The sequence below is a fragment of the Uloborus diversus genome, chromosome 3, assembly GCF_026930045.1.
Source record: "Uloborus diversus isolate 005 chromosome 3, Udiv.v.3.1, whole genome shotgun sequence".
In the NCBI taxonomy this organism is placed as follows: domain Eukaryota; kingdom Metazoa; phylum Arthropoda; class Arachnida; order Araneae; family Uloboridae; genus Uloborus; species Uloborus diversus.
The window spans coordinates 45,009,968-45,035,895 of record NC_072733.1 but is presented as its reverse complement, the minus strand read 5'-3'; positions in this window follow the sequence as shown (position 1 = coordinate 45,035,895).

The window sequence follows — 25,928 nt, the reverse complement described above, 5'->3', positions numbered from 1 at the left end:
GACTCATCTAGTTAAAAATCATTATGTTTAAAAAGAAATTTAGTGCAAAATTAATAAAGATTATCTATTTGTGAACAAATCGCATTAAAAAAAAATTCTCATTTCAGAAAAAAAATATTTTATGCTCTGATTGTTGATAAAAAGAAAAAAAAACTGTAACAACATTAATACTAAAAAAAAATCAAAATTCGAGTTTTTGAAAAATATGCTAATGGTGGGATTCGAACCGACGATCTTACTAGTTCAAGGCACGTACTTATGCAACTACGCCCAAGGGAGCACAAATCTGTCGTCCTAATACAGTCTAAACTCTTTGAATCCATACGCTGCTCCAGCTACCCAAGTTGCGTACGCATTAAATGAGCTGTTTAAGTTTACTAAATCATTCAATTTGCACGTCAGTTGATATTAAGTAAATGTAGAAAGTTATTTTCATTTTTATTGTTACGTTTTTGTGTCTTCTTGAAGCTTAAAACTGAGAGCATATATATTTGAATAACGTTGTTGATTTTTGTCTACAGGAATCAGTTGTTTTAGTTCAAGGGTTCTAATGTTTTAAATCTTTTTCTTTCTTTCTTCTATCTTTCAGTTACTTTTACGGAGAAGTAAGGTAACATAAAAAGCAAAAATGTATGTAGTTCGACCTGGGGAGTCAATTGGTTTAGTTACGTTAATAATGTAAGTTCTATAAACTATTGTCAGAGAGCTGTGTTCCATTTTATGTGCATAAAAAAGTTCCTTTTTTAAAGGGTTCGATACATAAGACTCTTAGTTTGATGCAAAACGTTTTAATTGATTGCAATGGACAAATACAAAAATCGTGCTAACACTAACATGTCCGCCATATTGAAAAAGTTCCTCTGAAGCGGATGAGTAAAAAAATCCCCGAAAACGGGTTCTCCCCCCCCCCCCCCCCCCCCGATTCCATACAGATCGTAATAAGCCAAAAGTGCCCTCGTCAGGAAATCACCTTTTTTTCCCCGATCTCACTTCCTTCCGAAGAGCTGGTAATAAGCCCCAAAACCCCGAAAAAGACACTTTAGATTTATAACTGTCCATTCAACTACGCAGTGATTAACGCTGTCCATCATGAAATCAGACCAATTAGCAGTGTAAAAGAAATCATGTTAGACCCGCCCAGATACACCCTCTGTGTTGTCACCAATTTAGTGTTTTTCTGGATCAGAATTTGCGGAGCGGTAAAGAAGGGCCTTAAGGTCGAGGTTGACCAATCGGTAAAGTTGACATTTCGACTTTTGACCAGCTTTTTGGGTGGCTCAAATACCCCTCTGTGCATCTTCAGTGGTTTTTATCCCATGCCGGCACAATCAAGTAACTACCATCTGACTTCTTAAAGTTCTTGATGAAGCTTCAGAAAATAGTTTTTTTTTTTTTAGATCTCGTTTTCCTCCAGTCGAGATTATTTAGCAGAATTTATGAACACACAAATCTCTACTTTTCCATATGAAACATGCTGGATATCCAAAACAAAAGCTTTTAAAAGGTCGTAAGAACTTCCCAGCTGAAATGAGGGTTTTTCAACTGGAGCAAAAAGCATCAATATTTTTAGCTGTTTTACATGAGGAACGACAGCTAATCAATATTTTGTTGACATTTTCGGTGAACTAAACGAAGTGGCTATTTTCACTCAAAAGGAACAGCAACTACATTTATTGTGAGAAAACAATATAACAACGTTAAAAAGAAAGATGATTTTTTTTGTTCCCTACCTAAAAAGAGCAACATTGATCGTTTTGCTCTCTTGAAAGCAGAGCAACTATTTCGTGATATTAAAAATTATTACTGTTCATTTGAGAAACCTTCGACACTATCCACGTCCGAGTATGAATTATAATAACACTTCAGAGCTCATCTACTAGAAACCAGTTTTCTGATTCAGTTTCACTCAATAAAATTTGTTTCCGTGATGAAGAGGAATACCCATTATTGTATAACAAAGTTCTATCTTGAAACTTCTTCACTCGAAACAACTTATCAATGCAAAACAAGCTTTGAAGCCTAAGCGTACCCCCAAAAAAATTTTCATGGGAAAGCAATGTTTTCATAAATAGATCATATTTCAAATTGAAGATATTTTTGCTGAAGTTATTTTTTATTCATACTGCCTTATATATTTTTAAAAGGTTGCTTTCAGTACACAGTTAAATAGTATGCTGCGGACACAGGCCGAGGCAGCCCAGGTAGCACAAACCATCGGATTTACGTTGGAGAAAGGTTGAAAATGCATCGTAATGGTTGGAAATATGTTTTGGTTAGATATTGGTTTTTTCATACGCTCATCCGATCATTTGAAGCATCGGAGGATGGTTTAAAACCAACCTATATCCGACTAAACGTATTCCCAACTTATTTCTAACCTTCAAACCTGTTTCACATTTACGCCCATTTATTGTAAGCTGGTTGCTGATTTGCGCGTTCTGCGAAGCGTGCGTAATGCGTCCCATAAGCCCCCCCCCCCCCCGCCTCTGCAGTCTTGTTGAGACCCATGACTGGAAAAGGGGTGAGGGAGGAGTGAGTGCGCCAGGGGCATAGCCATTTTCTTTTTCATTCCAGGGTCACATACACATTCACACGTGTCGTACTTGCTCACGGCGAGTGTCGTTCAATCTCACAAGTACTAAAGTCTTCCAAAGTAATTCAATTCATTTTTCCAACTATTTTTCTTTCTTTCAATAAATTTAAAACTAAGATAAAACATTGTTTTTTTTTTTTTTTTTTTGGTATGTGTGTGTTTGATTATTAAATGCATTCTACTTTTATTTGTTTTCCAAGCACGACAAATGACTGTGGCTGTGCAGGCCCAGATTTTTCTTGTTTCAAACTGCTAGAATTTTTCCTACAAATTCATTTTGGCAGGAGGTTTTAGGAAGAGGTTGTTTCTAGGGGAATTTTATCCTTTTTTTGGGGGGGGAGGGGTCTCCGATGAATCGAAATTCTTGAAATTTTTGCTCAATCGAACTGATTTCCTTTTTTTGATAGATGCTTTAACTAGTTTTTTTTTAGAGAATTTTGTGAATGCTTTGAATTCGTTTTAGAATTTCATGTTGTTCCTTTGTTTAGCTTTGGTAATTTTAAACGCACAATACATGTGCAATTTACCATAGAAATAAAATTGTGACTTTGCATGAACTTTTCTCGTTGATGGATAAAATACATTAAAATTCCTTCCCTAATACTAAAATGAAAAAAGAAAAAAAAGTCAATGAACACGAATTTTTTAATGAAATGGGAGAGTATAATAGTTCGACAAAACAATAAAATAAGTAGTTTTCATGATATTCATGTTTAATCCACGTCATTTTAATTGTTATGAAGATTCTAACTGAATGTGTATGCGTATGTTTTTTTTATTTTTTATTTTTATTTATTTATTTTTTTTAATTCTTATTTCAGGTCAAAGCAAAATTGAACCTTCAAACAAGCTAGGTTATTTTTCATGGCAGAATTTTAAAGTCAAAGATTTTATTCTGTCTTAAGAATAACCTTGCTGGTAATTAATATTTCCTGAAAAAGAAAAAAGAAACTAATGTATGCTTATGAAGATAATTTTCGAGTAATTATTCAGAAAAATAAAAGGTAAGAATTATAAATATCTTAATTTTTGTTCATATTTTATTGAAACGTTTGTAAATGATAGGGAAATGATAAATTGCATTTTTTTTTTTTTTTTTTTAGCATTTTTACTCTTTGAAACAATATATTGATGTAATGAGTGAAAATAGTAAAAACTTTAAATGAAACAGGTTTGAGAGCAATCAGAGGTAGCAATAAAGGTTATGATGTCACAAAGGGCAAAAAGTCACATAAATTATAGATACTATACATGATGCAACTATTTCTCTACTATATTTTAATTTATTTTAGCATATAAGAATTTCCATGCTTCAGCATATTTTTTTAATTTTTAGTATTTCTATTTCTACGCTTGTAAAATAATAATGATTTGATATATATTTGGTAAAGTATATTGATTTGATGAGGGAAAATAATAAAAAATTCAAATGAAATAGGCTGGAAAGCAATCTGAGGTAGCACACTATTAAGGTTGCGCATATTAAATTTCAATAACATTGGGAAATAGTTACTTAAATGTTGATTTTTTATCAGAATAGCGTCGGAAAATAATCAGTCTAACGTTGCAGCTAACGTTGGAAAATTGTTGGATAAGCGTCGAAATTTATATTGGGATAATGTTAAGAAGTGTTGTTTAACTGTTGTAATTTACATTGGAATAACGTTTGGAATTGGTTGGTTCACCGTTGCATTTTACGTAGGAACAGCGCTGGAAAAATGTTGAGATAACGTTGGAAACCAATCGTTGGATAACCGTTTTCCGACGGTGCACTTTAACGTATGTTCTAACGTAAGAGGCCGACATAAGTCTAACGTAATAAGCTAACGTTGGCCGAATGTTCGTGTGCTAGCTGGGAGCCCAATCAGTAAAGCACCCAGTTCATTCAATCAGTTGTGGTCGAAGGCTTCCAAGGTTCCATCCCAAATCAATACCACAGCATATAGTGGGGTCGTGTTGCTTAGCCCTTGGTCAGGATGAAAATAAAAGTCTTTAGGGCCCCTTAAAAACTGGTAAAACTACCTCTGTGTTAGGTACCTGAAGACCAGGGTCAGATTTATAGGCTTGGGGCATTGAGAAGGAATAGAAGGAGAGAGTGCAACCCTACTATCCCGATACGGTAACAGTACCATGTGACCTGGGGAGCAATTTCGAGTTGACAGTAACCGTTGAAGAAGTTTTCATTAGCTGAAGCCATGCATGATAACAACCTTTAACTGTAGAAGGGAAAAATAAGATTTATAGTAATAGTGCACTATTCTAGCATTGTAAACTGTGAGGAAAAAGCCACACCAGGAGGTACAGTAACTTTTCTTAGGTATGTACAAATGATTTTTACTTCTAAATAAAGAAGAAATAACATTTATATGCATTCAAGGAGTACATATTCCACAGTTGCCAATAATTTTTATTTTTTTTACTTATTTTACCTATAAAAGTTATAAAACATTGTATATCTTGAGTGCAAATAACATTTTAGTTCCATAAAAACACTTTTTACTTAACTAGTAATTACTTTAACGGCTCAAGCATTTTGTGTACATTTGCTTTGTTGGCGAGTATTTTCTCGCCAAGCTCCTGTGAACAGCAGATGCGCAAAAATAAAGATTTGCTATTTTTAAGCTTCAATTTAAATATTAGTATGCCTGCGTATGAAATCATTTCAAAACATTGATTACAATGCATATGAATCCATAAATTTTCAGTCAATAACAGAACACTTTAAACTATTTGTACATGCCAATCATTTCAGGGAATAAACATCAAAATACATGAAAAATGCAATTACATTATATTTTAAAATCTGGAAAGAAGTGGGGAGAGGGGGTTTGAATGATAGGCCTGTATTTGTATCCATTTTTTATTTATTTATCGATATGCGGTAAAGGAGTTGGAGCCAGAGTTGCTCTGATTTGTAGCCCCGACTTCATAATAAGCACCGTCTGAAAAAATTTAATGCCTAAAGAGTGATTGCGTACCAAAACGCAACAACTTCCCAACCAAACAAGTCACCTGACCTGGGAAACATTGGGTCCCAAGCTTATTTCACTGAGACATTTGCTATGGCTCCCTCCATTAGTATTCCTTCTCAATGGCTTGGGGGCCCCTTTGTCTATCACAGAACTGTATATACAACATTTATCATTTGCATTTTTGTACTCCCTTTAAGGCCTTTATGGTCATGGGGAACCTTTGCCAATTTGCGACATGATAAATCCGTCATTGCAGAGGACCTTGGACTGTGCAGTAAATGTGGACATAACGAAACATTGCTTTCTATATTTCTTATGAACAATCGATATTTACGTACTAACGCATTTAGCGAAATTCGGTTTTAGGGCGACATTTAAACTTAACGATTTATATCAGCCAGGTTGGCGGAGTTTGCTGTTTTGAGAAAAAATCAAATTTATGAATCATTGCAACAAAGTTGCATAGATAAAGAGCCTTGACCACAGTTGTAATAATTAGGACTCGGACGATGCATCGGCCAGGCCGATGCATCGGCGCCGATGGTTCAACAATTTAGCCATCGGCATCGGCATCGGCGGCCGATGCTAACTTGCAGGAAACATCGGCCCATCGGCCTTAAAAAACATCGAAAAGCCGATGGAATTGGCCGATGTTTTCGAAAAAAAAGACCCTTTGCTGTTTTACGTTTTAATACAAAATGAAAGGGAGTTATTGTTTTTATATAAAATTGTTTACTTAAATTTCAGTATGAATTTCTATTTTAATCACCCCTGAAAGAGTTTTTGATACTGCATTCAGATACCAAACAAGTTAATTATTGCGTTGTTTTTCGCGGATGGATGTACGTATATGTATCTCTCATAAGTCATAACTCAAAAATGCTAAGCTGTAGAAGGATTTATTTTCGCATTTGGGGTATGTGTACGTTCCAGTTGTGCCCTTCCCTTTTTGTTTTCGATCGGGTGTTCTGAAAAGCCTGTTTACTCATTTTTTGTGGCTATTAATTACTTGTTTCAATGCAAAACTAATACAGCGTTTCAGACTGGCGATTATTTGGTGGTTTATTGCTGAATTGGAGACTAACTTGGAAACAAATATAAGATGGCGAAACCGGTTTTTTGTGTCATTTTGTTAGATTCCCGTTGAACCGACGGTAGTTTTTTAGTAATTTTTCGATATTTGTAATATGAATCATAGTAATGCAGTCTTTTCTGCATCGCTTCGGTAGAGTTACTATTTTATGACCGGTCGAAATATATTTTGGCGCCTTCTTCTCTATCACGAAAGTTGTCGTAAAACATTTATCATAAGCATTTTTGTAACTCCTACGGTGCCCCTATGTTTATGGGACCTCCCGCGCAATTGCAACATTTGCTATATTTTAAACCCGCCACTGCATGTCAAAACAAACTCGGGTACAAGTTTTAAAAGGGTTTTTCTGCTCAATGTTTATGATTATTTTGAACTCAATTTTTTTACGACTATTTTTCGGATTTCCGAGAACACTTTAGTGCCCCCCCCTCCCCTCCCCTATTTCTGAAATTAAACTCTAGTTGTACTTCCGAATTGTTTAAAACTAACACCATTCATAAAATTAGAATTGCTTTTTCAAACTTTATCTATTGTTTAGGAAGAATTTAGGGCATTAATAAAAGAAATTGATTAAAGACTTATGAATGGTGACATAATTCGGAAATCAAAGAGACTTATGAATTTTTTCTTCGGAAGTGCTGAGGTTGATTTAGAAACGTTTCCGAACCGTTGGTGGTAGCGGTTCTGTACTAAAAAAATGAGGCCGAAGTTGAATGTTGTGGGTTACTCCAAAATCAGAAGGTGACCCCCCCCCCCCCCCCCCCACCCCTTCCTCGTCGTTCCAAGCATTTCTTAAATATTTAGCGGTTATTTATTTTGCTCAAGAAATGTCATTTTGCGTTGTATTTCTCATACTTGTTTCACCTCCCTTATTTCGTAATGCGCCATCTTTTTTGCATCATTTATAGCGATCGATTTTTTCTATTGTAACAGGCACGTAGCTAGAACTTTGTTAAGGGGGGGGGGGGGGTCCAAGGTTTCACGAACTTCAAAAGAGGAGGCATGCTAAAGCAAAATTAGTAGCTCATATTTACGTTAAAAAATAAATCCAATTAAAACTAATTATTAAAATATGATAATTAACTAAAATTAATTAAATAATTGAAATTGATAGAGCATTTATTAAAAAATTATTTAACAAAAATTTCACATTAAGTGGCAAAAAAATTATTGTCAGTTTATAAAATTAACATTAAACTAAAAGTTTTCCCATACTAAGTTTTCATACATGGATAGAAAAATTCCATCACATAAGCTTCCTCTGTTCTGATGCTTTGAAAATGAGTGATATAATTCCTATTAATAAAAAGTTCACAATAAAAGAATATCGGAAAACGAAAACTGTTCTATGGATTACTTGGAAAACGCAGGTAATAGTTTAATAAAATATTAAAGCTTTGTAATATATTTAAACAAAATATGTACAAGTCATTTTATTTGAAAAAAATAAAGAAATCTATATCTATCGAGTCGAATGTATAACTATGAATGCAATATAACGTAATTCCGCCACCCTGTCCGATTTGAACAAGATTTCTGGCAAAATTCAACCACCCTCTCGACGAAAATATTAGCAAGGTTTCATTTAAAAAGCTTGAACTAGTTCTTTATTTATCTACTTTATAACATTCTTTTGATTATACGAAATTGAATGAAGTTTCTAATTTTATCCGTTTTCTAATTATCATTTCTAACCATCATTTAAAAACTTCAACAAACTATTAACTCTTTGATGGATGGAGACTTCCTTTGCTGCAATCATTAAAAAAAAAAAAAAAAAAAAAAAAAATGCGTATTGCCGTTTTTTTTTTTAAAATCGTTATTATTATTTTTTTGCAAAACGAATTGGTAAAATAAGCTATCTTAGGATCCGTTATGGTATTTTTTTTTCTTTCGAATGGGGCTTCGTTAGAGGCTTTAGCCTTTTCGGATCTAGTGCGAACCACCGATATGGCATCTAGTCTTTCAAATGCTACCATTAAGGCGCGGATGTGACTGCACAGGAAATTTCGATGCCGAGTTTCCACCAGATGGAGACACATGAGCTCTCTTCGGAGCAAAACTGCACTAGGGGTTTAATTTTGTCAAGCCAAACGAATACCTGAGAGATCTTTTACCTGTCGAGTAATGGAATGTATGGTGAATGAAATTAAGCATCTATGTATTTTTATTTTAACAACATTTTGGAAAAAATGCAAATGATTGCTTTTTATAAATGTTTTTTATAAGGTCATGAATGATTTAATCATTATTGGCGATTTTCCTCTGATGTTTTCAATTTGATGTTTCATTTAAAAGATCAAGAGGAGGCATCGCACCCACCTATCTCACCACCAAACACGAGTTCAGTTTATTCTGCCAATACAAAAAAAAACTTCTGTACAAATCAGTCTTTTTCAAATTAAAAGTATAATTGTAAACAACTACAGGGTAAATGGCAATATACTCTATTACGAATTATCGTGTCAATATTTGATTATAACCTGGTTACTTTACTGTCTTTATTAGCAGTAAGCAAGTGTTCGACTCGAAAATTTCATGATTTGGAGTCAAACGTCAAATTTTGATCATTAAGGTAATCTTCGTCCCGTTTGCGATTGCGATAATACAGTAGCATTAAATTAGATACATTTTCAACAATATGTAATATGCATAAAGCTAGCCAATTTTTGAAATCAAAACTTAAAGGTTTCTTATAGCCTCAGTTTGTAAATTTTTTGCTCAACAGTCATCTGATGTTCAAAAGCCTAAAGACAATCTTTTGTAAAAAAATCTTAGAATGATTGTGGTTAAAAATCCAGTAATGATTTAAATCTACCTTCCAAAATTCATCTAACAATAATAACACTTCTGATTCTTTCATTTTCAAATTGGTATAACTTCCATTCTAGGAGCGATTTTGTAATCATCATGTATTCTCGAAAGCATATCATATTTTATAACGTAGGTATTGACTTTTTTTTTTTCTTTCTTTTATGTGATGTTAGTAAAAGATATTCTATTGCAAGAAATAGCAAATAATTTTAACTTGAAGAAATTAAGAGTTTAAAAAAAAAATCTAATACAGACGTGAAAAACACAAGAAAATGTACCTCGCATTGACCTTTTTTTAATTATATGCGCAGTAAATAGCAGAAACTTTCACCTAGTAATTTTATAGTTAAATGCACATGTCCGTTTTTTGTTACGTTTAATACTACCTTCGCAATTTACTAATGATGGATGCATAGACGATTATTAAATAATTCCTCAGTAAAAAGGCGGTAAATACTAATCAGAAAATTTATTCCAATGAAACAAATACAAATATGCTTTTCTTGAAAAACGGAACAACATCGAAGAAAGATTTTTTTTCTTCAGTTAAAAATGACTAGCTGCTCTTCTCTTGGGACCATAGACTCACATTTCAGTAAGATTTAAAAGTACGAATTTCTAATAATTACTTTTAAATTAAATGTGTTAATATGGCCGAACTTGCAATTTCATAAACTGATTACAGTAAAATATTCAAGTAATTTTCAATTTCATTCTTCGCTTCATAAAATTTTGATACAGCGAAAAGTAATTTCGTTGCATCAACTTCAAATTTATTTATTCACTTATGTTCAAAAAAAAAAAAAAAAAAACGAACTTTTCAGGATTACAGTTTAAAAGTTGTAAGCTTCCGGGGAGATAAGCAATCTATTATTGTTAAAAATAAACTAAAAGTTTAAATAAGATTATTAATCAAAATATAAAATGAATCTGAAATAAATCATACCAAAAATATAAAGTTCAAAAATAAATTAATAATTAATATTTATTTTTTCTCATCCTCAATCACACGAAATGTGTAGAATTTTTTTTTCGTTGCTGTCGGAACTTAGTTTTTAAATGGGAAAACATATTAACACATAAATTGCTCGTATTGTTAAGAAAACTTTAAAAGGAAACACTACAACTTACCTAGTTAATGTACACTTAATTTTCTTCTGATTACAATTTTGTTCAAGATATGTTTCCTATAAGCGCGTGGTAGAAAAAAACTGTGTGTTAAAACAGAAAATAATAGGATGCACCTCACTCTGGCTGTCCTTCGTGCAGCATGTGTCTAGGAAATCAAGTCCAAACGGGAAAAGAGTCAAAACGAAAAGAAGAAAGAAAGAAAACCACCCCAATGAGACTGGGGAATGTTTGTTTTCAATTACTTTGCCGATGGCAATGTGGTGGGCTGAGGGAGAGGGGCCGAATTTCAAGGTCACAACCCAGTTGGGTTGAATTGGAAATTCGTCGTTTTCGGACGGATTCTTCGCGACACAGGAAGAGACCGGCGGCAACTGGGAACCCGCAGTTATTTCACGAGGTTCTCGTGTTCTGAATTGACTCGGACGCGGGAAAATTGTCGATAAATGGGAATATTTAAGGGGAAAATACCGGGTTTCATAAAATTTCTCTCTTTGGAAAATTTTTGTTGTCGTGAGGTGCAACAACCGAGAAAAAGCAGACAGTGATCTTTCGGGAAGGGGGGGGGGGGGTCCGGACCCCATGAACCCCCCCCCCCCTTAGCTACGTCCTTGATTGTAAGTGTAACTATTTTTATCTATTTTTATAAAATCAATGAATAAGTTATTTTTGTTTTCATCATATTTTTAATAATATGTTATAGAAAAGTTTCAAGGATTTTCTACTATGCAATTTTTTAAATTTCAGAAAATTATTGTTAAAATGAAAAATGTGATTTGAACTTATTTACAGTGCTTCATAAAAGATTAAACAATCAAATTGGTCAATATTATGTATGCAAACATCAGATCAAATAGTACATGTATTCAGTTATTATTAACTTGGTATAAATATCGAATTTGTTTATTGTAGCTGCGTATTAAGAACCTTGCTCTTTTCATGACTGTTTCTTTTTTCAGCAAAAAATTTATGTCACTGTTATAGCTTTAATGAAAAATGCAAACTATTCTATTCATAAATTTTAAATAAGTATAAAAATATTCCTATTATGATTTAATATTTTAATTTATCTGTTACCCTTTATGTTTAATTTGATGACTAAAAAATGTCTACGTGCAATCTTTTAACTTTAATTGCGTAATTTGTTGATGGTTTCATATTTTTATTCTTAATTTTTTTTTGAATAATTAAACAACATAATTTAAAAATTTTTAACTATGTATAGTGTACCTAAATCCACACATCATTACATTATTACCGAAATCTTAGTTATGTGTTCAATTTTAAAAAATAAATCAATTGGTTATTAAACAGTGTCTTAGTTTTTTTTTTCTTTTTTTTTTAAATTTTTTTGACTGTTGTTCTTTTTCTTTCATCATACAGCAGTCAAAAAAGGAGAAGCATAAATAGATTGTACGTAGTACGATCCAAAAATTCGGGTACAAGCTGTATAAAACCTTACCCAGAATAGTTCACATTACCGAAGCACATCCACTTTCAAAGGGTCACCTTGAGGGACTATGTACTTTTGCCAATATTCATATAACTTTTGGAAACACTTCTGGAAGCCATTTTTTGCAACCTTCTGTGATGCAACTTTATCTTCTCTTGACGAAAGAAAGTGGCGTCCATGCAACTGTTTTTTTTTTTTGCTGGGAACAGGTAAAAGTCACACGGAGCTAAGTCCGACGAAACGTTATGTTATTTGTTTGTCATATCAGAGTATTGACCTATCGAACCGTGCATCCTCAACATGAAAGTCGCCTTCATCCCCACGATGAAGTTAAAGCAGAAGCTCAAGAGATCTTACAGGAGGTTGGGAAAAATGGCTGCCAGGAGTGCTTCTAAAAGCTATACGAACGTTGGCAGATGTGCATAGTCAATCAAGGTGACTATTTTGTAGATAGATGTGCTTCGGTAATGTGAACTATTCAGGGTAAGGTTTTATACAGCTTGTCCTCGAACTTTTACGCAAGTGACGCAAGTTTACGCGCATGAAGACATCACAAGAGAACGTGCGATAATTAATTGAGGAGGTGTTCAAATGGATATTTCGGTCGTCGATATGTTCTTAGGTACATATACATGTACAGATGTGCCGAAAAAAATTGTGAAGTTTAAACTGCGTGATCGTAAAAAAAATCTGTTTTTTTTTTTTTGTGATTACAATTCCCTATTCGTACAAAGGAAGTAAAGTGAAATGAATAAATGATCCTTTAAATCCATGACAATCTTAGCAATTTATTTCCGTTAGATCTTTTTTTTTTTTTTTTGAGCAATCACATTGCTTATTGTTCTTATTTGATGGTTTTTGGCGTCCTATGGTTTTATTTTCCCCCTACCTCCATCTGCAGCACCACCGTCGATCAGCCTCTCGAGGCTGCCCCTTTAGCGAAAATTTTCTCCAGGTTGCGTCCATATCCTACACACACTCCTACACACACACACTCGTGATTGCGAAAAACATAATTTGAATACAATATGTCAAAATTCAAATTAATTTTTTCTAAATATATATATATATATATATATATATATATATATATATATATTATTTTTTTGCCATCGGCCATCGGCCATCTTTGAACAATCGGCATCGGCCAAAAAATGCCATCGGTCGAGCCCTAGTAATAATGTACTGGCACTGAACAGTGAAAGAGAATATCAGTCATTTTGAACGACAATCATTCAAAATCCTTCTCTTGAAAAATAGGCGCGAAAACAATGATGAATCTACAAATGAGTCAGTTGAGGTCCCCTTTATTTCAGTTTTTGTTTGAATTTTTGTATTATTTTCCGAGATATGAGTAGTAATGATTGACAAGAAAATCATTCTGTTTTGTCACTCCTTTGAAATGATTGGTGAAAAAAAATTTATATGCACCTCTCCCATTTAGGTACATAAGTGTACCAATTTTTAAGCGAATCCTTGTGTTGTTGTTTGACAGACAGAAGTCAAACTACAAGAGGAAATTGTTCGACTGTGTCACTCGGAAGAGATTAGTGTCAAAACTAATAAACAACAGCTTGCATCGTGATGCACATGCATACCAAGTTTCTTTCAATTCCATGCATTACGTTTCGAGTTAGATCGCCCACAAGAAATCGGACAAATACATGCTAAACACAGACAGACAGATAGCTTCCAAAAATGGTTAAGATATGTTCAATGCACCTTAAAACGTGCTAATATGTCAAAATGCAAAAATTCTTACGTAATTAAGAGTTTCTTCTATGCAGAAGAAAGTAATCGAATAATAACCATTTTTCAGCTTTATCATTTGACTCCTAAATCGTTAACATTTTGTTTTTTAGTCGTTAACAAAAAGGGGGTTGATTGATGTAAAAAACAATTACTAAGGGTTCCGTAGTCTAAAAAGTTTGTGCTACCGGACTACTTGGTAGTCAGGTCCTGGGTGGAAAGGGGTTCTATGACATGTTTCCTGGTACTTTTTTAAATTTTAAGTTCCTAAAAATGCAATTTTAAAGGAATTTTATTGTCAAAGAGGAGGTGAGGTCTTTCCCATAGATTTTTTTCTTTTACTTTTGACATTGAAGTCTCAATCGGATCTCATATCACCTTTTGTTATGTTTGAGGTAGGGATAGAGCTTAAGAACTCTAAAAACAATTGTAAACGATCTTCGATTACGTTAACTGTTGTGTTTAGTCTTATACGATTTTTGCTTTACTGCTGCATATATTAGGGAATGTACAAAATTTGTAAATGAAATTGGTATGTGTTCAAAAGATCTGTGTCATTATTCCATAAACCCTGAAAGTAAAGGCGAACTCTAAACAGTATAGTCTTTTTTATTTATAAATCAAAAGAAACAACTCTTTACAGGATTATGCTTTTTTTTATTGATAATATATTGTCAAAAATCCTTTTGTCATAAAGAAATAAATTACATTTTGAGAATTAGGGAAACTTAAAGTCAAAAAAAAATATGTATATATTGAAAGCATGCAAACCAGTATAATCAATACTGTGCTCAAACTTCACCTTAATATATAGCTTTAGAGGAGCTCATTGACTGACTAGTGAGCTCCAAAAACAAATAAAGCTTCAACAAGATAATAATTTGCAGTCATACTTATGAATTGTATATATTATGAGATTTTAGTCTAAAACAATTTCTGTACAAAAATTACACAAACATTGCATACTGAATTTTTAAAAATATCATATGGATATACATTTGCAGTATAACAGCACAGAAATGAAAAAAAAATAGTAATAAGACCTATAATTTCACAAAAACTAACAAATAAATATTTATATATATATATTTTTTTTCAAAAAAAAAAAAATCAAGTTCTGAAATTCAAAATTGATACTTATTAATGAAAATCAGCCTTGGTTGGGAACAAAAAACTTTGGTATTTTGTGCAAATGCAACGCAATTCACTTTCTTGGTTTTACAAGAACGAAGTGTTGGCAACAATATCAGCATGATTTTACATGCCAATTTGAATAATAAATATTTTAAAAACATAACTCTTTCATCTAGTATAAGCAATTTTTTTCCTTACTCCTATAGCGAACAAAAATTAATAATATCAATGCAATAAAAAGTTCTCCTTCTAAAAAATTTTGATGCATTTTTTTAAAAGTAAAACAGTTAATATTCATATAAACTTGACATAGCAAAATCTTCGTGAAATTTTAGTGACACTAAAATTTTACACTGCAGGAAAAAACACCTTACACATTTTCAAATCATATTATTTCTTGATTTTTTTTTTTTTGCAAATCTATAGAATAATATTAAACACATTTTTTAACTAAATAAAGAAAATAGAAGTGCAAAATAAAAGAAGTCCTTTATATAAATTGCAATTAATAACAAATTTGTTCTTTTTCCCTTCTCAGGAAAAATTAACTTTTCAGCTTTTAAACAGAAATACTTAAATAGTGATACAATTCTTTCACAAATATGCTTTTATAATATTATTTTCCAAGTATGAACTTATGAATAAATATGTGTTTTAAAATAGCCATTTTGTACAGAATACTGGAATTTTTGTTTTAAAATACAGTAAACTCCCGATTATCGGCGGTCGGATTATCCGCGGGTCTCTTCGATTTTTTTTCTTAACGGTGATGATTTACTGAATGTTGCAAAATGCACCTATTTTTACTTTGCAAGTGCAGAATTTACTTTTCGAGATTCTTATTTCTTTTTTCTCCTTTCCATCATATCCAAATTCCAAAGTTAGCGAAACCAGACTAGTTGGAACCTGATTTATACACCTGCAGTCCTTAAGCAGTTTACACTCATTGTTCAATAAAAACCCCTTCTCTCCCCTTCACGATTTTTTTTTGTTCTGACCTCACTCATTCCAAGAAACTCCCCCCAGAATTCCAGCCCTATTCCAGGCAACCAATCAGTTGCATTCTGTTTTGGATTGACGTCATAACGAATCTCTTATCTCTGTTTGCTGGAGTCCTAATCAGTGTCAGTTAAACTGTTAGTCTGACTTGCTTGCCTTCAGTTGAAAACGGTTTGCAGAAATGAGCGAAAAAAGAAAGAAAGTTGTCTTATCTATCCAAGATAAGTTGGAAATAATTCAGAACGTCGCAAATGGTTCCACACAAAAACAAATGAGTTTACAGTATGGAATTGGAGAATCGACCGTAAGAGGAATCCTGCAACAAAAAGATAAACTGGCACAATTTGCCTCTGCAACGAACATTTCAACATTCATGAAAAAAAGAAAGACTATGAAAACCAGCACTTATGAAGAATTGGATGCGGCGTTACTCAAATGGGTGAATCAATTAAGAAGCGAAGGTACTCCCATATCCGGACCAATAATTGCTGCTAAAGCTAAGCAATTTTTTGGAAAGCTTCAAATTGAAGGGACATTTGATGCGTCTTCAGGATGGCTGTCAAGATTTAAAAATCGTCACGGTATTAGAGAAATCGGAGTTTACGGAGAAAAACTAAGTTCTGACAAAGAAGCTGCAGAAAACTTCAAGAAGGAATTTAAACAGTTTTTAATGAAAGAAAATCTTTCTTATGAACAGGTGTACAACGCAGACGAGTCTGGTCTTAATTGGAAGTGCCTACCAACTCGAACTTTGGCTTTTGAAAAAGAACGTCAAGCGCCAGGTCATAAATCTAGTAAAGAACGATACACAATTATGACTTGCAGCAATGCAACTGGAAACCAAAAACTGAAACTCTTAGTGGTTGGGAAAGCAAAAAAACCAAGATCATTTAAAGGCACAAGAGCTGAAAATCTGCCCGTTCACTATTTCAATCAACAAAAAGCATGGATGAACCAAGATATATTCCAGAAATGGTTCAAAGAACATTTTATTCCTCAAGTGAGAGAGCATCTCAAGTCCCAAAACTTGCCGGAAAAAGCCGTATTGTTGATTGACAACGCCCCGTCTCATCCAGGGGGAAGTGTTTTAAACTCAGCAGACGGAAAATTTTTCGTAAAGTTTTTGCCATCTAACGTTACGGCACTTATCCAGCCCATGGACCAAGGTGTAATTGCTGCTATGAAAAAAAACTATCGTACCAACCTTTTGTTAAAGAGGATTGAAGAGGGAAATGATCTTCAGAGTTTCTGGAAAGATTACACGATTCTTGACAGCATTTATGACATTAACAGTGCTTGGGAAGCTGTCAAAAAAACGACTTTCGTAAAATCGTGGAGAACACTTTTACCAGAAGTTGAAATGCCCACAGAAATTTCACAGAAAAAAGTTACTGCAGCTGATTTGGCAGAATTGGCGAAATCTGTTCCCGGAGGAAGGGATATTGATGAAGAAAACATTATCGAATGGATGAATTGTGATTCTAGCGATCCCGGCTTCGAACATCTCACTGATGACGAGATCCTGGCTGGAGAAATTAGTGCAGTGAACGATGAGGATGAAGAAGACGGAGGAGCAGAGCAGCAGAACAAAGTCAGCCACGAAGCAGCTCTCACTCACGCCGACGGACTGATTAAATATTTAGAGGAGCAGGATGACACATCACTTTGTGATAAGATGCTACTGAAAAAACTTCAATCACAAATTAAAAAGAATAGTTTTAAAATGAAAAAAACAGAAACAACTAACCGACTATTTTGTAAAAATTTAAGGTAAATGTATACCTATAGTTATTAAATGTTTTTTAAACTGAGAAATGTGTGTTACTGTTCGTTTTTAGCTTTTGCATATATTTTTTACATTCAATGTTATCGTTTTTAGCTATAATTTGCATGTATATGTGAGTGTTATTCATATTTTTATAGCTATTATATACACTAGTATGGCTTTTTGCCTATTATTCGGATTATCCGCGGTTTTCGCTTATCCGCAGCTGCCGCGCCACCCTATTCCGCGGATAATCGGGAGTTTACTGTATATGCTATATTTATTACTTAATACCATAAATTATCTACTCTTTTTATCCTTAAAAAAAAATTCTTTTTCTAAAAACTTGATTTTTCTTCATAATAAAAAGTGAAAATGCTTGCCAATAAAAATATAGCTTAGATTCAAAAGCATACTTTTTTTTACTACAATTTTTATTTAAAGCACAGAAAACTTTTTTTTTTCTTTATTTTCTAAGCAAGTTTTCTTTTAAGCTATTAAAAGCAAAAAATGTTATAGCGCAGTAAAATATATAAAAATCAAAACTCGTTTTCACCTATTTCAATTTTTTTTCTTTTGAGTTCTAAGTAAAAATTGCACTGGTTACTTTCAAGAAAAAGCAAAGAATGATCTAATAATTGCAAACGAAAATACAATTAAAATAGGCAAAATGCCAAAGATATGAAAGGTATAAGAATTTTTTAAAGACATATTGCTTGCTGTTTTTACACATTTCAAATAATGGACACATAAATAGCATAATTAAGTCTTTTGACCATTATTTAGACCTTTTACTGTACACAAAATACTTTCTTTTTTAATATTTCACTCATGAAATATTATGCATTAAAAATATTTTATCACCATCAGCATAAAAAATAAATGTTATTGTTATGGCCAAAAATCATTAAAAGAAAAAAAACTAATTGAACTGGAAAAAATCACCTTACTATAAGCAAATGTACAACCTGCAAGACAAAATAATTACTATCTAACAGTCATTGACTTCATAGTACAAGCATGGTTTTGACATTATTTCATACAGTTAAAAATAATACACTTGTACGTATAATTTCAGATATCTTTTCACTTTCATTCTAATTCACAATTAAAGTTGTAATGTACAGTATTTAAATACTCTTAATGGTATAAAATATTATAAATAACAAACACTGAAGTAGTCATGTATAAGTTTTCACATTTTACACATAACTTAAATTACATTAACAATGTCTTAGTTTAAATTTTATACTGAGCTGCAATTTATGAAAAGATTAACTTTTGAATACAAAACCTATTCAATATATAATTTTTCTTCCTTTAAATTCTCAAAAAATTATAAAGAAAATTAGTAATATAAACTTGATCTTGCTTTCCTGTAACAAAAGCTCCTGTACCTTTTTAAAAAATAGAGATTATGGTCAGCAAACCACTTAAATTAGACAAATTACTTATCCATTACAGTATTCTAACTGAAATAAGGTTATCACCCAAAAGCAGAATGTTATTTATATGCAAATTAAATCACAGTAGAATTCTTCAGTCCTGATATCAATGTGTTCTTTTGAATTATAATGAAATGATTTTGATATGAAATTTTATTTTCTGTCAGAAGCCACATTTTTACATTCTGCTTAGGGAGTTACAAATAAGCAAACAATGCCTGAACTGTAAAAGTAGAAATAGCACTGTAAGGAAGAGTTAATAACTGCTAGAAAAAAGACATTTTGAAACACACCTTAACACTAATATGACTTATTTCCTTTAAAAAAAATGTAATCGTTTGTATAAAACTAAAATATATATGTAAAGAATAAAACTAGAAATTACAAGTGTGCCAAGTTATGATATGTAGGTTTGATACATAACCAATGATAATTTTTTTTTAAAAAAAAGGCAAAACAATTTACCAAATGAATGAAAACCAATTCACTTCATTCTAGTATTGGGTCAGGCAACTTCAAAATCAACAAACCAATTCTTTTAACCTTGCACTTTTTTTTAACATTGCATGTTTGCTTCTAATTCTTGTAAGATATTACTGAGAGAAATCACAATGCAAAATAATAATACATATATGTCCAGCATACACATTAGACACACTGCTATGAAGTTCTTAGCATTTGAAAAAATATATTAAAACTTGGAAAGTATATCATGATAGGAAAAAATTATGTTCCTTAAAAATAATTTTTTAATTAAAAACATAATACTTCTCATGGAATACAATAACTGAGTTCTGTAAGTTTCATATATATATATATATATATATATATATATATATATATATATATATATATATATATATATATATATATTCATGTTTATGAAAATTGCAACACCAAGAAGGAATTACGCAAATGAATAGAATAGCAGAAATGTCGCACATGCGTGGTCCGAGAAACGCCTTCTGAACAGCAGAGTTGACTCGGTATATAAAGGGATGTAAAGGTTTTTATAAATCAGTGTATGATTATCTGCGATGGTAGTCGCTTCTCGAGTACTCAATATGCCTCGTCCAAAACACAGAGTGTCCTACAAACGAGTAACAGAGTTTAAATGGAGCTGCATGATCGGCATGAGTGAGGGGGAAATTACGTACAGACAAATCAGTACCCGCACAAGGCGTAATGCCTCAACTATGATACGTATTTGTAAAAGATGGACTGAGGACGATGAAATTAGCCAAAGGGCTCACACCAGCCCACGCAAAACAATGATGCCACTGGATTATTGCCACCTCACCTGGCTAATTGTGATGGATCGTTTAGTGTCCTCTTGTATGCAAGCACAACGTTGGAATATGGCTACAGGTGTCACACTTGCTGCATCCACTGTTTGTCATCCTCTGCACCAGGACTTGCATGCAAGTATTCCCCTATACAGGATTTCCTTCACCCTCAACCATCGTTGCATCCGGCTTCAATGTTCATCAACACAGCTAAAGGTGTGGGGACTAGCAACAGGTCATCTTCTCGGATGAGTGCAGATTTAATCTGCACTATAACAATGGACATATATGCCCCAGACATTACTCATAGGAACCTCACCTCCTAGAGTGTGTAATCTGGCATCATACCAGCATAATGCCAATCGTCATGGTCTGGAGTGCTATTAAATATCAAGGGTGGGGGTAGAATCATGTCCAATCTACTCCAAACTATGGGTAACCTCAATAGCGTGCGCTACTTCAGGGAGGTTGGGATGGCGGAGGTACTACCCTTTCTTCAGAGCATTCCTGGTGCAGTATTTCAGCAGGACAAAGCACAACAAGTTGCGCTATATCCCTGGCCTGCCCGTTCTCTCAAGCATGTCTCAGATTGCTTTGGTCGGAGACTCGCCTAAGTGCCTCGTCGGGCAGTGGGTACGAATGAACTTTGGCTTCAGATAGAAGCCATATGGGATGCTTTTCCCAATTGTGATATTCAGCACCTCTATGATTCGATGCCAAAACGTGTACAGGCTCTCAAAGCTGTGCGGGGTAGCTACATTTGATATTAATTTACGCCTGTTATTTACATTTCATTCACTTTTAATTTTGATCATTTATTAGTAGTACTGCGAGTAATATGTGCAATAAATTCTATTCATTTGCAATGAGTCTTTCATGTTGTTGCAATTTTCACACATGAGAAAATTGTGTGTGTATATATATATATATATATATATATATATATATACATATATATATATATATATATATATACATATACATATATACATATATATATACATATATACATACATATACATACATATACATATATATATACATATATACATACATATACATACATATACATATATATATACATATATATATATATACATATATATATATATACATATATATATATATATACATATATATATATATATATATATACATATATATATACATATATATATATATATACATATATATATATATATATATACATATATATATATATACATATATATATACATATACATATATATACATATATATATACATATACATATATATATATATACATACATATATATATATATATATATACATATATATATATATATACATATATATATATACATACATATATATATATATACATACATATATATATATATATACATACATATATATATATACATACATATATATATATTGATATATATATATATATATATATATATATATATATATATATATATATATAATAATAATAATAATAAAATTGAAAAATATTGAAAAGACCACACCAAAAGCCCATAGATGCACAACGGAGCAAAACTAAAAAGCCAAGTAAATATAAAATTAAGCAAACAGAATTTCAAATATTAAACAAATTATAAATAATTAATGATGATAAAAAGGAAAATTGCAAACAGCTATTAAATAGGAAAAGATAAAGTATGAATCCAGAGCTCATCAGCCGTGGAGGATTTATTAATTATGGTCAAAAGACCAAAAATTTAACTATGAACTAAAAGAGAATGTTTAAGCTCCAGTACATGCAATATAGAGTAACATTGGGCAAAAGCACCACTTGCTAAACTAAAAACAATAAACTAGAGCTCAAACCTAAAACTAAAAGCAGGGGGTTTCGCCTCGACTAATTAGGAAAACGAGTTCCGATAATTAGCCATCCACGGGACAGTACCTGCCTATAACAAAATTATCTTACTTAGAAATCCATGTAAACAGAGCCAATTCCATTGTTCAACCTGATAAAAATCTTTTCCAGTTGTCAACGTAAAAATAAAATAAAAATAAAATCATATCCAGAAGATCATTCCATAGACATACCAGTCGCCTGTTTCCCACGTGTAAAAATTCATCCACCACGGTGGTTCATAAAAAATGGTTTGTCACGGTTGTATCATACATTTACAAAGTTAAACAGTTTCAAAAGAAGCGAAATGCTCATCGAAGGCTATACTTAAGCAAATGTTTTCAGCTAGATTTTTAGGGAAGTTATTATTAAAAAGTAAGTTTTTGAGTACTGAAATTTCTTGATTAAAGGCAGAAATGGTATTACAAATTCTTTTTATTCTGATAGCTTGCAAAACAATGATGCCAATAAAAACCTTTTTACTTAAGCAGGAGGAAAAATCTTGTAAGCTGTTAACTGTGAAATTAATTTCGCGCCTTTTATCATAGATTGTAGTGGAACAATTTGAGTCAATTTGTATGTTGATATCCAGGAAATTAAAGGTATTTTGATTAGAACTAGTCTTTTTGAGCGTTAATGAACTATGATAAATAGTTTTGCTAAGTTCAGAAAAATTTGGAAAATTTATACCTTAAAAGGAAAAGGTTGGCTAATGTAGAGCTAAAATTAGCTCCCATTACAATGCCATTAATTTGTAGAAAACATGAATTACCATTTTTGAAAAATTATTGAAAATACAAAATTTAAAAAGACCAAGAAAAAACAATTCATTAAAATCAAGGGAATCCTTGACCGAATTAAAAAGTTCTGATACAGAGGAAAAAAGTTCAATGAGTGGGATATTGGTGAAGAGGTTTTCAAAATCAGAAGTTTCTAAGTTATTTATATCAATCATATTAAGTAAATTGATCACTTCTACACTATTATTAACAATCCAAAACCAATTCTTCTGTTGAAGTTTAAGTTGTTCTAGAATTTTTTTGAGAAATTGTTCAAGCTTTACACTCAGATTTTTTCCGATGGTGTTGGTGGCAGAGCATATAAAACGAAATCCAACAGGTGTTTTATGAAATTTCGGAATTGCATAAAAGTAAGGTAAGTTAACAGAATCAGGACGTGGCAATTTAAAAAGTTTGTAAACAGCAGCAAATTTTTTGATGATGGAGGATTCATTAAGTTTGGAGGAATTATAAGTGGTGGTTTTTTCTAGTTCATTTTTCAAAATATTAGCATATAATTTTTTGCAGCAGATAGAGTAATTAGAACTGGCTTTATCAACAACTGTAAAGACAAAGGCTTTTTTAAATTCATTAATGGCATTATTTTCATCAGCAGAGAGATGGAAGTATGAAGATTCTGTGTTGACAATATCCAGGGTTCATACTCTATTTGGATGAAAAAATTCCATGACTTTTCCAAGACTTTTTCATGACCTTGTTACACGAAGAGAATAGCACTATTTAATCTCAAACTTGGCAATAATATGAAATGAGCATTAGCAAAACATCTATATGAATGCCACAGCCTCATTGAAGCACTTACTCATAATTTAAAAAATATAAGTGCACACTTAAAAAACTAAACTATTCTTATTTATCTTCATCATATAAATTTAAGTAAATCAAAAATGCAGTGAAGCGAATATGATGATGCTAAAATGTCTGATATTTTTTTTAAACAGACAGAATGATATTGAATGGGACAAGGTTGACTGAGTCATCACTAAGTTTCAATAAATTTCCTTCAAAAGTTACCTTTTGGTATCAACAGTGCCTTTAATCATCCATGTAACTTGACAGTATTTTGGTTCTTTGAAGTAAAGCCACATAGTTTAGTTCTTTATGTTTCTAAACCAGATATTTTTTGAAAAAACCATTCAGTAACGAATCAATCTTCTGATTCAAAAGTATATTTGTTTTGTTTTCAAATTTGCATACTTTCAAATCCATATAAATTAATAGGTTCAGAAATTCAGGAACACGTTTAATTCTCGACATTGAACATAGCAGTGGGTCACATGGATTAGTTTTGCGTGCCGTACATTGAGCACTACTGGTTTAGAACATTAGAATTCCTCTTTTTCTGTATTCTATCGCCTGACGTAAGATCTTTATTTTCTAAAACATTTAACAAATTAAGTTAAACTCTAATAAATATAATAATGAAGTCCTTACGAGTGATGGAATCGAACTTGCATACAATTGAACTGCTTTTTTTTGAGTGGGCGTGGCAAAACTAAGAACATGAAATTTTGCTACTACAGAATATGAAACATAAGAAGTGTTGAAAATAACAGAAAATTCAAAATAAGTGATGTCCAGGCAGGAAAATCACATTGCAAAAAATGGCAAGGGGCTGCGACAGAAGTAGATGCAATGAGATTTCAAAATTCAGATTTGATTTTTGGATCGTTCAATTTTCCACTTTTAATAGCTTTTTTGTGCTATACTGTTAAATCACTCAAAATTTATAATGTTCCTTTAGCTACTGTTCCTTTCTCTTTGTCCAGGAAATTTTTCCATGACTTGAAATAAATTTCCATGACTTTCAATGAAAATTTCAATTTTCCATGACTTTTCCAGGTCTGAAATTTTGTTATTTTTTTTCCATGACTTTCCAGGATTTAAATGACCCGTACGAACCCTGAATATCATGTAAACGTGATTTCAATTCAATTAAAAAGTGGTGTCTATATTCAAGAAATGCATTCAGTGGAACATTAAAACTATAGGAGATTTTTCTTAAAAAATATTCAAGTTCAAATGCTATCAGAATAAAAAGAATTTGTAATACCATTTCTGCTTTTAATCAAGAAATTTCAGTACTCAAAAACTTACTTTTTAATAATAACTTCCCTAAAAATCTAGTTGAAAACATTTGCTTAAGTATAGCCTTCGATGAGCATTTCGCTTCTTTTGAATCTGTTTAACTGCGTAAATGTATGATACAACCGTGACAAACCATTCTTTATGAATCACCGGGGTGGATGAATTTTTACACGTGGGAAACAGGCGACTGGTATGTCTATGGAATGATCTTCTGGATATGATTTTATTTTTATTTTATTTTTACGTTGACAACTGGAAAGGATTTTTATCAGGTTGAACAATGGAATTGGCTCTGTTTACATGGATTTCTAAGTAAGATAACTTTGTTATAGGCAGGTACTGTCCCGTGGATGGCTAATTATCGGAACTTGTTTTCCTAATTAGTCGAGGCGAAACCCCCTGCTTTTAGTTTTAGGTTTGAGCTCTAGTTTATTGTTTTTAGTTTAGCAAGTGGTGCTTTTGCCCAATGTTACTCTATATTGCATGTACTGGAGCTTAAACATTTTCTTTTAGTTCATAGTTAAATTTTTGGCCTTTTGACCATAATTAATGAATCCTCCACGGCTGATGAGCTCTGGATTCATACTTTATCTTTTCCTATTTAATAGCTGTTTGCAATTTTCCTTTTTATCATCATTAATTATTTATAATTTGTTTAATATTTGAAATTCTGTTTGCTTAATTTTATATACATATATATATATATATATATATATATATATATATATATATATATATATAT